This window comes from Anastrepha obliqua, chromosome 4 (genome assembly GCF_027943255.1).
Source record: "Anastrepha obliqua isolate idAnaObli1 chromosome 4, idAnaObli1_1.0, whole genome shotgun sequence".
Taxonomy (NCBI): Eukaryota; Metazoa; Arthropoda; class Insecta; order Diptera; family Tephritidae; genus Anastrepha; species Anastrepha obliqua.
In genome coordinates, this window is record NC_072895.1 from 11,432,693 (window position 1) to 11,446,601 (window position 13,909).

General features: G+C 39.5%; 1 protein-coding gene across 1 annotated transcript in view; it reads left to right on the plus strand.

The window, feature by feature from the left end:
• The first annotated feature begins 5,889 nt into the window (after positions 1-5,889).
• LOC129245630 (endoplasmic reticulum metallopeptidase 1) overlaps positions 5,890-13,909 on the plus strand; it is a 34,979-nt gene continuing 26,959 nt past the window's right edge. The window contains exon 1 of the mRNA XM_054883918.1: positions 5,890-6,091. The gene's annotated coding sequence lies outside the window, so the exon portion shown is untranslated. The remainder of the gene's footprint in view (positions 6,092-13,909) is intronic.

The window sequence follows — 13,909 nt, forward strand, 5'->3', positions numbered from 1 at the left end:
GGAATTATGTGCATGTAGATACAGATAATGATCATTAGGTTAGGTTAGGTAGTGATGGTTCCTCAGAGAGTGGGCGCACTTGGACGAAAGAAGTTTGGTTCATCCATTGTGATACCATTGCAAGAGGGGAAAAAGAGATGAAGGAAAAAAGGACGAAAGGGGAAGGGATGGGGAGGGTTGTGTGTTTGTGGACTACGAACGGTGACTAGTCTGCGGGTGTGTTAACCTCTTTACGCTGCTGATGAAGTTCATCAGATTTTTGTTTTCAAGACCTGCTATATCAACAGGCGCAGGAAAGAAGTGAGAACCAAGATGCTTGAGAGCTGGGCAGCTGAGGAGCAGGTGCTGAGATGATTCCACCTCATCCTCCATACAGCTGACGCAAAAAGGACTCGAAGTAATTCCGAGTCTTACGGCATGTATACCCCGCGGACAGTGTCCCGTGAGGATGCCCACGAAATTTGAGAGATGAGATTTTGTCATCCTCAGAATATCCCTCGAACGCCTCCTATCCAAACGTGGCCAGAAGGACCTCGCGACCTGACACCTTCGTGTACTTGCCAAGCGCTCGCTGGGATCCTCTCCTTTCGTGGGCACACTACCTCACAGGTCCCTTGTCTGGCCAGTTCGACGGCTTCGCGGTTTCCAGTAATGTCGCTGTAACCAGGTACCCAAATTATCTTTATATCGAAGAATTCTGATGCAATCGAGAGAGAGACCAGGCATTCCCTGACTAGATTCGAATGCACCATAATAGAGCGTGGAGCCCTAATTGCCGCTTGGCTATCGGAGTAAATATTTACCTTCTTAACAGTTATTACGCAAGTAAGTAGCCCGTCAGCTGCTTCTTTAATTGCGACCACCTCTGCTTGGAACACACTGCAGTGATCCGGTAGCCTGAATTTGAGTTTGATGGGGAGCTCTTTGCAGAATACTCCTCCTCCAACCCTACCGTCCAGCTTCGAGCCCTCCGTGAACAGGTTAACTAGGCCCTGTACCAAAGTGTTTCCCCCGGTCCACTCCTCCCTTGGTGGAATATGGGCGAAGAAAGTTCCGCTTGGACTAAGCGAGGGCACACACTGATCCGTCGACGAGGGGATGAACTCAAAGTTTCTGGGAATGCTTGAACTCTCTCTAGCTTTTTAACTGATGTCGTCCTCTCCAGTGAGTTCCACCAGACAACGACTCCATATAACAGAATTTGCTTTACTCTAGGGGAGAGGCCCCATCTTTTGCCAATTGCGCGCTTGCATACATACGAGGCGATTGTTGCCTTCCTTACTACACTTAATTATCATTACTTTGAACAAAATATATTCTAGACTTTTTCAACAATAAATCAATTTCTTTTTATTTTCAAATATTATATATCTAAATTTGGGGCAATATGGCCTTAGTTGCCCAGCCCCAACATATACTTTATAAATTTATTTATAAAGTATAGAATAAATAAATAAATAAATATATCTAAATTGATTTTTAAAATAATTTTGTAATTTAAAAAATTCGGTTTCATGGGTATACATCCTGTGCTTGCCGCGCTTTTATTTCTACTTTGCTGCACGTCAACGTAGTAAAAATGTTTGCCTTTTGTGGCAATTAAATCGCTATTGAATTTGCTAATTGCACATACATACATACATACATATGGGCATATACATGCCAATGAATGATTTAGCTTTAGAAAAATAGAATAATATAAATTCTATATAAAAGGCTTCATTACGTTAATGCGCCTAATTTCATAAAATGCAAACAAACTACCATCAATAAACTCTCATTTTACGGTTTTGTTTTGCTTTGTGTTTATACTTACACATACATACAGACGTAAGATACATTTACGCGCAATGTCCAATGATTGGTTGAATGATGAAACGAATTTTTGTTGAATGCATTCAAGCACAACGATGAAATTGACTGTTTGCTTTTTTGTTTATTTTACAGCCAAAATGAAATTGCCTTAATGTCAGTTCTCACATAGCCGCCTCATTTACTCATCTCTTTCGTTGAATGCTTTTATTTATATGCCGACGCACAGTGTCATGTTTCCACACAACCTGTGGTAAAGTACGAGTATAGTGCGGTATATCCTAATAGCCTAGACAGATGGTGGCGTTAATCGGGATTATCAGCGCAGTTAATTCTGATTAAAATTATTATGGCAGACGGTTGTTACGTGGATTAGTGAACAGCTGATTTGTTTATTGAATAGTTTTGTCAGTAAAAGATGGACCGCAGGCAAAAAATACGGGTATTACCTGCCCTGATAGTCAAAAATAATTATTTATTAAAAAAAATCTTAAGTTGCAATTTCTCAAACTGCTCCGAAGTATCAAACCAGTAAAAGTAATTTCTAACGTGTTAGTGCGAAGTAGCATTGCATCCAGTCTTTCTTGTTCTTCTCTTTAAAAGTTTGATTATTTTTCATTCACATTAGGATATTAAAAGCCATATTTCAATAATGTTGCCAATGTTTTTTTTTTTTTTGCCGGGGCAAACTAGCAAATCCAACACTCAGACAACATTAACTGCACTCCCTTTTAATTTTCTTTAAATCTACCCGACCTCCGAAGAAATCTGAGTAGATCTTGTGTTGCCAAGGAGCCAAGATGGCTGCTTCTTAACACATCAGTGCCAAAGACCGATCTCAAGCCTGATTCGAGCGCACAAGAAGTGGTCCGCCGTCTCATCCTCCCCTCCACATGCTGAGCAGAGTGCACTGACTGAGATGCCTACCTTTTCCATGTGCTTTGCCCATAGAAAGTAGCCCGTCATTAGTCCAACCAGCCTCCTACAATCCTCTCTGCTTAGTTACAGGAGGAACTGCAACTGTCGGTCGGACAGATAACATCAGTTTTGTTCATCAGCAGCCTTCCTCAGCCTGTCAAGCACGCTTGTGGGTTAGAGTAACCCCTTTTGCTAACGATGGCATTGATGGCTGCAGAAGGGAGTGTCAGAACGGGCTCCGGACCAAGGAAGTTGGCCTCAGAGCCCATTCTGGCTAAAGAGTCAGAGATCTCGTATCCCGTGATACCCACGTGTCCCGGGACCCATGTTAGCATCAGGATATTATGTCTACCGACATAGTTCATCTTGGATTTGCAAGACTCGACTACCCTTTAAGTGGTTGGGGGGTTTTCTAAGGCCATGAGCGCAGCTTGGCTGTCGCCTCAGACACATATAGATCTGCCTCTCCATCTGTTCTCCACAACAAAGTTCATCGCTTCTTGAACAGCATACACCTCCGCTTGAAACACAGATGCATGTTTTCCAAGCAAAGTGTAATTTTGTCCCGCTGGATCCCTCATAGACCTCAGAGCCGAAGCTGTGGTCGGTCCTGGAGCCATCCGTGAAAATGCGAAAACAGTGTTTTCCGGGCTCATTTTCTCAGCTTGACCACGGTTGAGCCTCTGGCAGCACCACACTGTGTCTCTTGTCAAGTACGGCTCTGGATGGCATGGAGTCAAGGGGTATGGCGAGGATCATTGGATCGAAGTCCATGCCTACTCTGTTGTCCAACGCTGGACAGGGGCCGTACCAATTCCCATTGTGTTTCAGCCTGCATATGGCCTTCAAGGTCTCTCCTTGGATGAAAACTTCAAGTGGTGGTAAACTAATCAGAGCATCTAATGCGGGGTCTGAAGAAAAAGCTCCGACGCAACAAATGGCCACAGTGCGTTGTAGTCTCGATAAGGTCCTCCTGACTCCCACGAAAGGGAGTCTACTCATCCAGACCACTGATGCATAGGTGATAATAGGTTTTATCATAGCCGTGTAGATCCATAAGACCTTGCTAGGAGATATTTCCGAATAAATGAAAAAAAGGCATGGCCATGCGTGCAATTACAGTAAAATCCTCCCAAAGGTTTTAAAAATGGGGATAATTTCTACAAACTTTATTGGGTGAAAATACAATTGAATAATGAAGAGACGAAGAAATTACTGGAGACTGTTCAAGTATTAAAATGTTGATAAATGTAGTAAAACCTGTTGAAAAGAATGCATAGTTATTTTATTATATTTAGGAACACTTTTCTTACCGAAATTTTCCAATTGGTTCTGGGGCGATGCTCATAATTTGATGTTTCTCCTCATTTGACACGCAATGTTGCTAGCAACATTTCTTCTAGCGACACTTCGCGGCAAATGAAATTCATGTTGCTGGCGAAATTTCACGGCTGTGCAATTAGTACTAGCCTTAATATCAAAAATGTTGGCGCAACGTCACCATTGAATATCAGGAAACTGGGTGTGCGTTAGATTAGAATGAAAGATTAACATAACCGTTACAACACACGTGTCGCAATTTCCATCAGCATTTACTCCATTTGAGCGATTCTATGTCATGTGATACACGTTTTTTGTAAATTGTCGTCCATTCTTCTGAAAATTGGTTTTATTTTCTATTCAACTAAGAAGTCAACTGAAAAAATTCTGAAAAATTCTTGGGAAAACGATTTTTGATAATTTTGAATTTTATTAAATGTTGGAAATTTTAGCAGATATATTTTGAGAGTAGAAATACTTTGGTACTTTTTAATATTTATATAAGTTTATTTTATATATATATGTATATTTTTTTGTAGTAAAAAATAAATTTAAAAACGTATTGTGAAAATTTTTTTTAAATTTTTTTGTTAAAAATTACTGAGAAAAACAAAAATTTTTTTGTAAAAAATTTCTGAGAAAAAAAATTTTTTTTGTTAAAAATTTCTGAGAAAAGAAAATTTTTTTTTGCCATTTTTGAGAAGTATGTAATTGGGAAAATTCAATCCTTAAATTCAAAATACCGATGAAAGGATGGAGATTTTTCATTATTGAGCAGATAAATACCGAATCACTGAGCTCAGAGCCAAAAGTGCTTCAGTAAATTGAAAAAAAAAAAACGGCGACTCAGTTGCATTTGATGTGGATGGAGCATTACTGTGATGAGGGCAAAATGAATATTAATGAATAAATAAATGTTTTCCGAAAAAAATAAAGTCACTTCTTTTGATTACACACAGATGAATTTATATACTAAAAATTTCCATCTCTGCCCCGGGCACCACAGAAGCAATTTTTTCATTTTTTTTAATCCTGCACTACAAATTGTATGTGTAATATTACTTGAAAATAGAAGTTAAAAAGGAAAATTTTTATACAGAAACACAAGGGTTAGCCGAGTTTTTTTATACCAAAAGAATTTTATTCAAATACATCTGAAATATTTTTTTGTTAAATGTTTGTTACACTTTTTTGTTTCAATTTTTTATTTTATTTGTTTTGTTTTTTTTTTTTACTTATTTATTTTTTTTTTTTTTTGGACTTCATTACCACATTTTTAGAAATTTCATTTCTGTTTTTGACCACTGTGCAACACTAAAGTTCACTGCAGTTTCCACAACTATGATTTGATTGAGCATTGAAATTTGTTCGCACAAACAAATCTAAAGCGAAAGTTTTTAAAACAAGAATGTCAAAAATAAACAAAATCAAACTGCAAATACAAATACAACAAACAACAAACAACAGCAACAACAACAAAATCGTAGATGATGTAACAAATATTTGTAGGTGAATGGGGAAGCGATTTGAAAGCCGACACTTAAAATAAATTACAAAAAAAAACAAAGAATTTGAAAGAAAAATTACCAAAGAGCAAAATCCACGAATCTCAACTACTGCAAATGAAGCATTTCAGGTGTGGTTGGGCGCAATTCACACACACCCCCACACCCACACATACACATTTCAGTGAATTAGAAGTAATTTGCATACGACCTCTAGCAGTGGATAGTAGTTCCGCCTGTAAGTATGTACGTATGTGTATATGCACGCCGTAGTTGTAGTGTGAGTAAAGTGAAAAGTGGCGATGGCAAGACGCGCCAGACTGCCGCACCAGACTGGTCCGACACTTCAGTGCAAAAACGCGCATTACAACGGAAGGTTTAGAACAACACATCGTAAATGCCATAAGAACTCCGCCTACAAACATAAAATTGCATATCCCCGCGTGTATGAGAGATATACGCGGAAATAGGACTTTGAGTTGCAAGAAAAATTAAATACTTCTAACAACGGGAGTCGCTGGAATTTAAGAGTTAAGGTGTTTGTAGTGAAAAAATACAAAAAATAAAAAAAGTGGTTACGTGAAATTAGAATTAAACAAAAATCATACATATATACGTTTGACCGTGAGAAAAATATTATAAAATGAATAATATTATAGAAGAGGGATTTATCGACAATAGCGAATGATAAAGGCCTGTCGCAGCAGCCAAATTATCGCGTTTGTCGCGAAATTTACTTAAGAAGCGCATCAATTTTAATGATCATTTTTAACTTTGATATTATTATATACAGTTGTGTGCAAAACAATGGGGCCACGATTTTTTATAACATAAGAAGAAAAAATCGTTTTTGTTGATTCAGCTCAAAATTGTATTTCATTTTTCTCAAGGTGGAGCAAAATTAATCACTTTAGTCTTCGAATAACTTTTCTTTTAAATAAAAAATGTGATTTTTAGTTAGGGGAATCTTTACTTTGACCTTCACGCGCTTCATTTGCTGTCTAGTTCATATTATTGGCGTACGGCGCCATTTGTAAAAATTGCGAACCTTCCGATAGGGTGATTACTTTTACGCCACCTTGTACTTTGAGTGTTACCCCAAAAAAAATTAAAAAAATTAAAGAAAAGCCTGCATATATCGTATAATATATATTTATTATATGAATTCAAATACTATTTTTTTTCTTGTTCATTCCTCTCGGGAGCATAGGACCTCGACAAGACTCAGTCTTGCCTTAGTTTCGTTAATCTGTTTTGATTTCTAATAGGGTAGGTGATTAGCCTGCCACTAGCAGTCCTAAATAGTGGGAATGTCCTCCGGTCGTTGCTTAGGAACAACGCCTTCTTACTGCTTGGAACGCCATCTGCGTTTCACATTTTTTTGGCACAAGGATCGCACAGATGGCTGAGGACTTCGCTAAATTTCGGTTGACTGCGCTATTACCGCGGTCGCCCGCTTCCTCTTGCTGGCGCCACTGATGCAATGTGTAACTGTGTTTTTTTCTTTGTGATTTGCTTGTTTTAGCACCCACAATGCAAATAATGCGCTTACTTACACACGTAAATTTTTCATTGGGCATAAAAATGGGGTCAAAATAAAGGATATATATTTAAAAACCAAAAAAAAGAAAAAAAATGTTATCCACATATTTTTAGAATATCCTTTGTTATCAATTATAGTCATGCACCATTCTGGCATATATTCCCCCGAATTCAGACACGCCTGCTGCGAAATGGGATACCAGGCATTCTTTACTGCTTACCACAGTTCATACTACTTGAACCTTATTGATCCTGCTTTGCTTTACTATTTTTTTTTTTTTTTTGCATATTCTTTATAGGATTTAAGTCTAAAGAGTGTGCAGGCCAATCCATTAGTACGCTTCCCATTTTTTCACTAAAGCTGAAGTATGTTTTCGGTCATTGTCCTGTTGGTATATCCATTTAAGAGGCGTTTTCCACTCAGTCAAGAGCAGCAGTAGGTCATAAAGTATTTGAAGTTGGGAGTAGGATTTCTCACAAGGCTTTTCAATCTGTGCTTGGCCACTCTCATTACCCATGACAAGTGAAAAGCAGGGAGAGTGGTCCCACTACTCAAACCTTGGAAACCCGCCAACCAAGGGGAATCTTATCGGCCGATAACTCTCCTTTACCCAGTAGAGAACACACTTGAAGCTCCCCTACTCCCACTCTTCACGAAACACCTGGACCCAGCCCCACATCCGCATGGCTTCCGACGAGTACCACTACAGCACTCACTGTCATAAACGTCCAGATATACCGCGGGCTTAACCAAAACCGCCCGTGCGAGAGGACTGTCCTAGTAGCGTTGGATTTGAAGAAGGCTTTCAATACTGTCAACCATTCAATGCTACTAGATGTTATTTTACAGTCGACACTCGAGGTGGCTCGCCAACTATCTGAGCGGTCGTCACTCGTCATTGACTTTTAGAGGCAAACAAAGGAAAATAAAGCAAGCTGGTGTCCTTCACCCTTGCTGTTCAACTTCCCTGGTCTCCTACGCGGACGACTGCGCGATATTGGCTTTGGACAATAACATTGATGACCTGTGCGCCAAAGGAAACAACTACCTCGTCTGCCTTTCTCGCTTTTTCACTGCGAGCAAGTTTACCGGGTCTACCTTTAGATGAGTTAGACGAAGAGGACCGGTGATATACGCTACACTAACAAGGCTTAGTATTGCTGCTGCAACAACAGCAACAACAAAGTATTTGGACGTAATGTGATTGACCATATTTTCCTTCAATCAAATGAAAAGCATCCCTAAGCCATAATGCTACCATGCTTGTCACGCTTAGATGTTTTAGTGGTATACCGTGGGTTAAACGATTTATTTTGTGGATGTCTTACAAATACGACTATTTTTCGGAACCCCGAACTAATTATTTTCCTATCTTTGCCAAATTTCCGAGGGATTTCAATAACTTAATTTTGTGTATATTATATTAATAAATCTAGTATCTAGTATTTAAAGTGCCTTATAGGCAATCAAAATTAGCACAAAATATTTATAGTTTAATTGCATTTAAAACCCTTACAAAAACAGATCTGGGTAAAGAAAAATCAATCGACAAAAACTGATATGCAATAAATCATTTAAAGTTGATTTCTGCTTCTACATTTCGCCCTTAATTTAGTAAAACGGAATGACAAAACGTTGTTGTTGTGTTTTAAATGTAATTTCAAAAATGTCTCTGTTGCTTGAACGCCACCGCCTTGAATAGATTCGCCTTGATCTGAACATCAACCGTTAGGAAAGGCGTAAGAATACGTGTGAAAAGAGCAGGCACAATTGTGCTGTCATGTCCTCTATGACGTAGCAGCCAGAGTTAGAACGCCAAATCTTATACTCTATCATTCAGTATCAGTTTTTACTAGTTTTATGTAATAGGACTATGAATAAGTTCGTGCGGTTTTACAACAGATGGCGTAACTTGATTATTATTCCATCGATCCACATTTCCAAACATTCATTGGAGAGCTACTGTCGTAAGGCACAAACGTCAGTATAAGTTTTTTATTTGAAGCGTAAACAACAATATTTTTACCACACTTGAAAATGTCGAATTTCGTGCCAAATAATGTGTTTTTGCGGGGAATTCTTCTTCATTATTTTAATATGAAGAAAAAAGCAGCCGAAAGTCATCGTATCTTGGTGGAAGTTTATGGTGAGCATGCTCTAGCTGAGCGAACGTGCCAGAAGTGGTTTGCACGCTTTAAAAGTGGTGATTTTGGCCGCGCCGCCAAAGTTCATGGATACCGAATTGGAGGAATTGCTCGATCAAGATCCGGCTCAAACGCAAGAAGAGGTTGCAAAAACTTTGGGAGTTGATCAATCAACCATTTCCAAACGTTTAAAAGCCATGGGAATGATCCGAAAGGTAGGCCATTGGGTGCCATATGAATTGAAGCCAAGAGACGTTGAACGCCGTTTTATGGCATGCGAACAACTGCTTCAACGGCACAAAAGAAAGGGTTTTTTGCATCGAATTGTGACTGGCGATGAAAAGTGGGTCCATTACGACAATCCAAAACGTCGGGCAACGTATGGATACCCTGGCCATGCTTCAACATCGACGTCGGCGCAGAATATTCATGGCCTGAAGGTTATGCTGTGTATCTGGTGGGACCAGCTGGGTGTTGTGTATTATGAGCTACTGAAACCGAATGAAACGATTACGGGGGATGTCTACCGACGACAATTGATGCGTTTGAGCCGAGCACTGCGAGAAAAACGGCCGCAATACGCTGATAGACACGACAAAGTTATTTTGCAACATGACAATGCTCGGCCACATGTTGCACAAGTGGTCAAAACATACTTAGAAACGCTCAAATGGGATGTCCTACCCCACCCGCCGTATAGTCCAGACCTTGCGCCATCCGATTACTATCTCTTCCGATCGATGCAACATGGCCTGGCTGACCAGCACTTCCGTAATTACGATGAAGTCAAAAAATGGATCGATTCGTGGATTGCGGCAAAACCGACCGAATTTTTCACAAAGGGAATCCGTGAATTGCCAGAAAGATGGGAAAAAGTAGTAGTAAGCGATGGACAATACTTTGAATATTAAATTTGTAATCATTTTACGTCAATAAAGTTTCAAATTTCGAAAAAAACCGCACGAACTTATTCATAGTCCTATTATTTCTGTTTGCTATTTTGAATGTGCTTCTCTTTGAGAAACATCAGATAGGAATTCGCCAGAATTTCCCTGCGCGATAATAATTCGGGCGACTATTTTCGGCCGCCGTGGCCGAATGAGCTGGTGGGAATTCAGAGAGAGAACGTCGGTTCGAACCTCGGTGAAAGATCAAAATTAAGAAAAAGTGTTTTCTGCCATGAAAAAACTCCTCATAAAAAATATCTGCCGTTCGGAGTCGGCTTGAAACTGTAGGTCCCTCCATTTAAAGAGCGATCATTTTCAAAATAGGTTTCATCTTGTTTCAATTAGTGCATCTGTCTACTTCGCAAATGTCAAAGATGACATAAAAAGGGTACCGTCTAGAGATTATTCACTACTGAGATGTGGGAGTTACTTTCGAAAGACCTTTTATTTACTAAAAATTTAACCGAACAAACCTATAACCATTTAAAGTAGTCTTATTATAAGCAATTTCCATTGCTGCTTAGGTAAATTTTTTTTTTATCATAAGACAACCGCGGTTTGCCAACAATTATGATATATATGGCCCAATGGCAATTCATTTATTTAGCCTATATCTTTAAGGCCCATTAAGGTGCATACATACAAGCAAACGTATCACCTAAAGAAGCGTTGATGATGCTAATAAAGATAAAATATTTTAACTATAATTTATATCGGTCTAAAATACAAATCTTAAAAACTGTGCATTGTCATATACTAACATACATACATACATACATACATACATACATACATACATACATACATTCATACATACTTACAGCACAAATATATCTTATGTGGCAACAGTAATATTTTTTATCTTCAGACGCTTCAACTGCAACATATATGTACATATGTATGTATATATGTACATAGGGCATGCTAGGTTGTTCAGTAAGTTTTGCGGTTTGATAAGGGAGCCGTTGTGCTAGTATTTCTTTGTCCAGGAGGTTGCCAATTCATACTCTGTCACAGGCTTTTCTACAATGAAAAAAAATCAAGTATCGTGCAGTGATTGAATTTTTATTTAGCAAAGAAAATTTATAAACGAATGTTGAAAGTGTAAAGGACCTTTCGTCATCCTTTAGTACAGTAGAAAGATGGATGCTGAATTTAAACGTAGTCGTACAAGCCTTAAAGACGATCCATGTCAAGGACGGACAAAACAGCAACAGCACCGGAAATCGTAGAAGAAATACAGGATATCGTATTGGAAAATCTTCGAGTGACTGAAAGGGATTTAGTAGAGGCCCTAGACATCTCATTGGGCAGTGTAAGCAATATTTTGACTTAAGTATTAGCTTAAGTTAGGTCGGGCAGCCGCATGGCACATAGAGACAGCGATGCCACTTAGAGCGCGAAATGGATCCGTTGAAAGCCGCAGGGACTAGGCTACATTTCTCCTTCCATATTGAACCACCCGGAGCTTTCGACAAAGCGTAAAAGGTTGTTGATACCTAAATTGAATAGATTATCTATATTCATTCAGAAGTAGGATCTTAAATATCGATTCCTGCTTCTGGCTAGAGCCGAGAATGTGCAAAAAAGGTGTTGAATCGTTCCCAACTCCTCCTCAGTCCTGCAGCTATGACAGAAATCATGCATGTAAACGCCTGAGCTCCTTGCGTGATTTGCTATGAGGCAATGTCCTGTAAGGGCCCTACTAAGGACCTAATTTGAAGTCTACTCAATTTATAATATTCTTTGACAGACGTAGATTTACCTTTGGCCCTGTTTGCCTAGCAATTTCACAGGTATTGACACTAATCCATCTATAATTTACAGAACTGATTAGTTCTTCCATAACAAGAAGCGTACAAGTAGCAAGAGTTACCCCTAGAAAATTATTAATGTTTGGCATACTTTTGCAAGTTGGTCAGCCCTACAGTTCCCTGGTATATCTCTGTGGCCCGGAACCCAGCATAAGATAAGATAAACGATATTGTTTGGCTATTTCATTAAGAGATTGGCGACAATGTAAGACACTCCTTGATGTTATTTGGGATGCAAGCAGGACCCGTAGGGCAGCTTAGCTGTCTGATAGAATGCAAATATCTGTTGATGATATTCCGTTTATCTCTAACCATCTTAAGGCTTCCTGAATAGCGTTTATTTTGGCTTGAAAAACACTACAGTGATCTGGTACTTTAAAGGATTCACTGATTAAAAGCTCTTCGCAATATAACGCTGATCCTACACCGCTGTCCATTTTAGATCCGTCCGTGTAGATCTTAACGGGAGTGTTGGGTGATAGATCTTCCTCAAGCCATTCCAGTCTAGAAGGGATTTTCATTGAGAAATTCCTTTCAAGGCAGAGAATGGGAGGGTGATAATCACAATCACTGGGTATATCCTCCTAAGATGGTTGAATGTACATACATCTGTGCCAGTCTTCTATTGTGAGCTCCTTATGAGCCTTAAAACGGAACAGGCCGCTGAGTATTTGCGTAAGAGATCTAGGAGTGGCAGATGTAATATGATATCCAAAGCCATGGATGGCGTGGTTTTCATGACGCCACATATTACTAATTCCGCTGATCTCTACACCGTATTCAAGAATTGGAATAAATTTGTTTGCGCATAGCACACCACCGGACAATATTTCCGAATCGAAGAATAGGTCTGACGACAGCAGTATAAAGCCAATGAGCAACCTTAGGTTTAATTCCACAGGCTCCCTTACAGGCATAAAAAGCTAGGACTGAAGTATTGGATCCTAAATCAAAAAAAAAGGCTAAAAAGTGGGGTGAACCTAATTCTTCGCCTCCGAAACGAGTTTGTGTCCAACAACCAGCCAAGAAGTTGTTACCATCAGTTTTTTGGGATGCGAAAGGAATTTTTTTCGGGATTGCTTGCAAACTGGTAAACAATAAATTATGAATAGACCAGCTGAAGATAAAAATGCGTAGGAAAATACTCAGTTTGCAAAAGAACAAATTCTTTTTCATCAGACCACAGAACAATGCACCGTGTCACAAGAGCAATCTTTTTTTTGTTTGTTGGTGGGTGAGGTAGGGTTCAAAATGTCGTCACACTTACAGTGACCGTCATCTACTGCGTCGAGTAATGAGGCCAGTAAAACAATTCCTCCTCTCCTTCTGAGGAGACACCCTTCCCGTGACTATTTTCTGTATTATTTCGGGTGGGCCCAGAAAGGCATCCATAAAGGACCAATTCTATTCACTTATTCACATGCTTTAGGCTCATCTCCTTGTGTTTCTATCTGTGCGGCTTCGCTTTATTGCACTGTGTCGAGTTCTATCTTTTTCTGCCTTAGTACGTTCTCGATATATGTATATCTTTACCGCGTTCCAGCTGTCCGCGCATTCAAGCATTTTGCTGTTTAAATTGATTGGTGCTATGCCACCAATCTGCTTTCTTAGAGCATCTCTTTCCGCGAGCCATGCTTCACAACTAAAAATCATGTGTTCAGCGTCATCGGTCGGCGCTTCGCAGTATATGCACTTGGGATCGCTTACCTTGCTCATGCAGTATAGGTATCTCCGGAAGTATCTGTGGCCCAAGAGGAACTGAGTTAAGAAGTATGTAATTCCCTTCAGCGAGGTTCCTTTGGACCCATTTGCCATTTGATGGAATGAATTTCGCTCTCCAACTTCCGCTCGGTTCAGTGTCCCATCGGCTTTGTCCCATCATCGCAGCATGGTTTAGAATCACCGT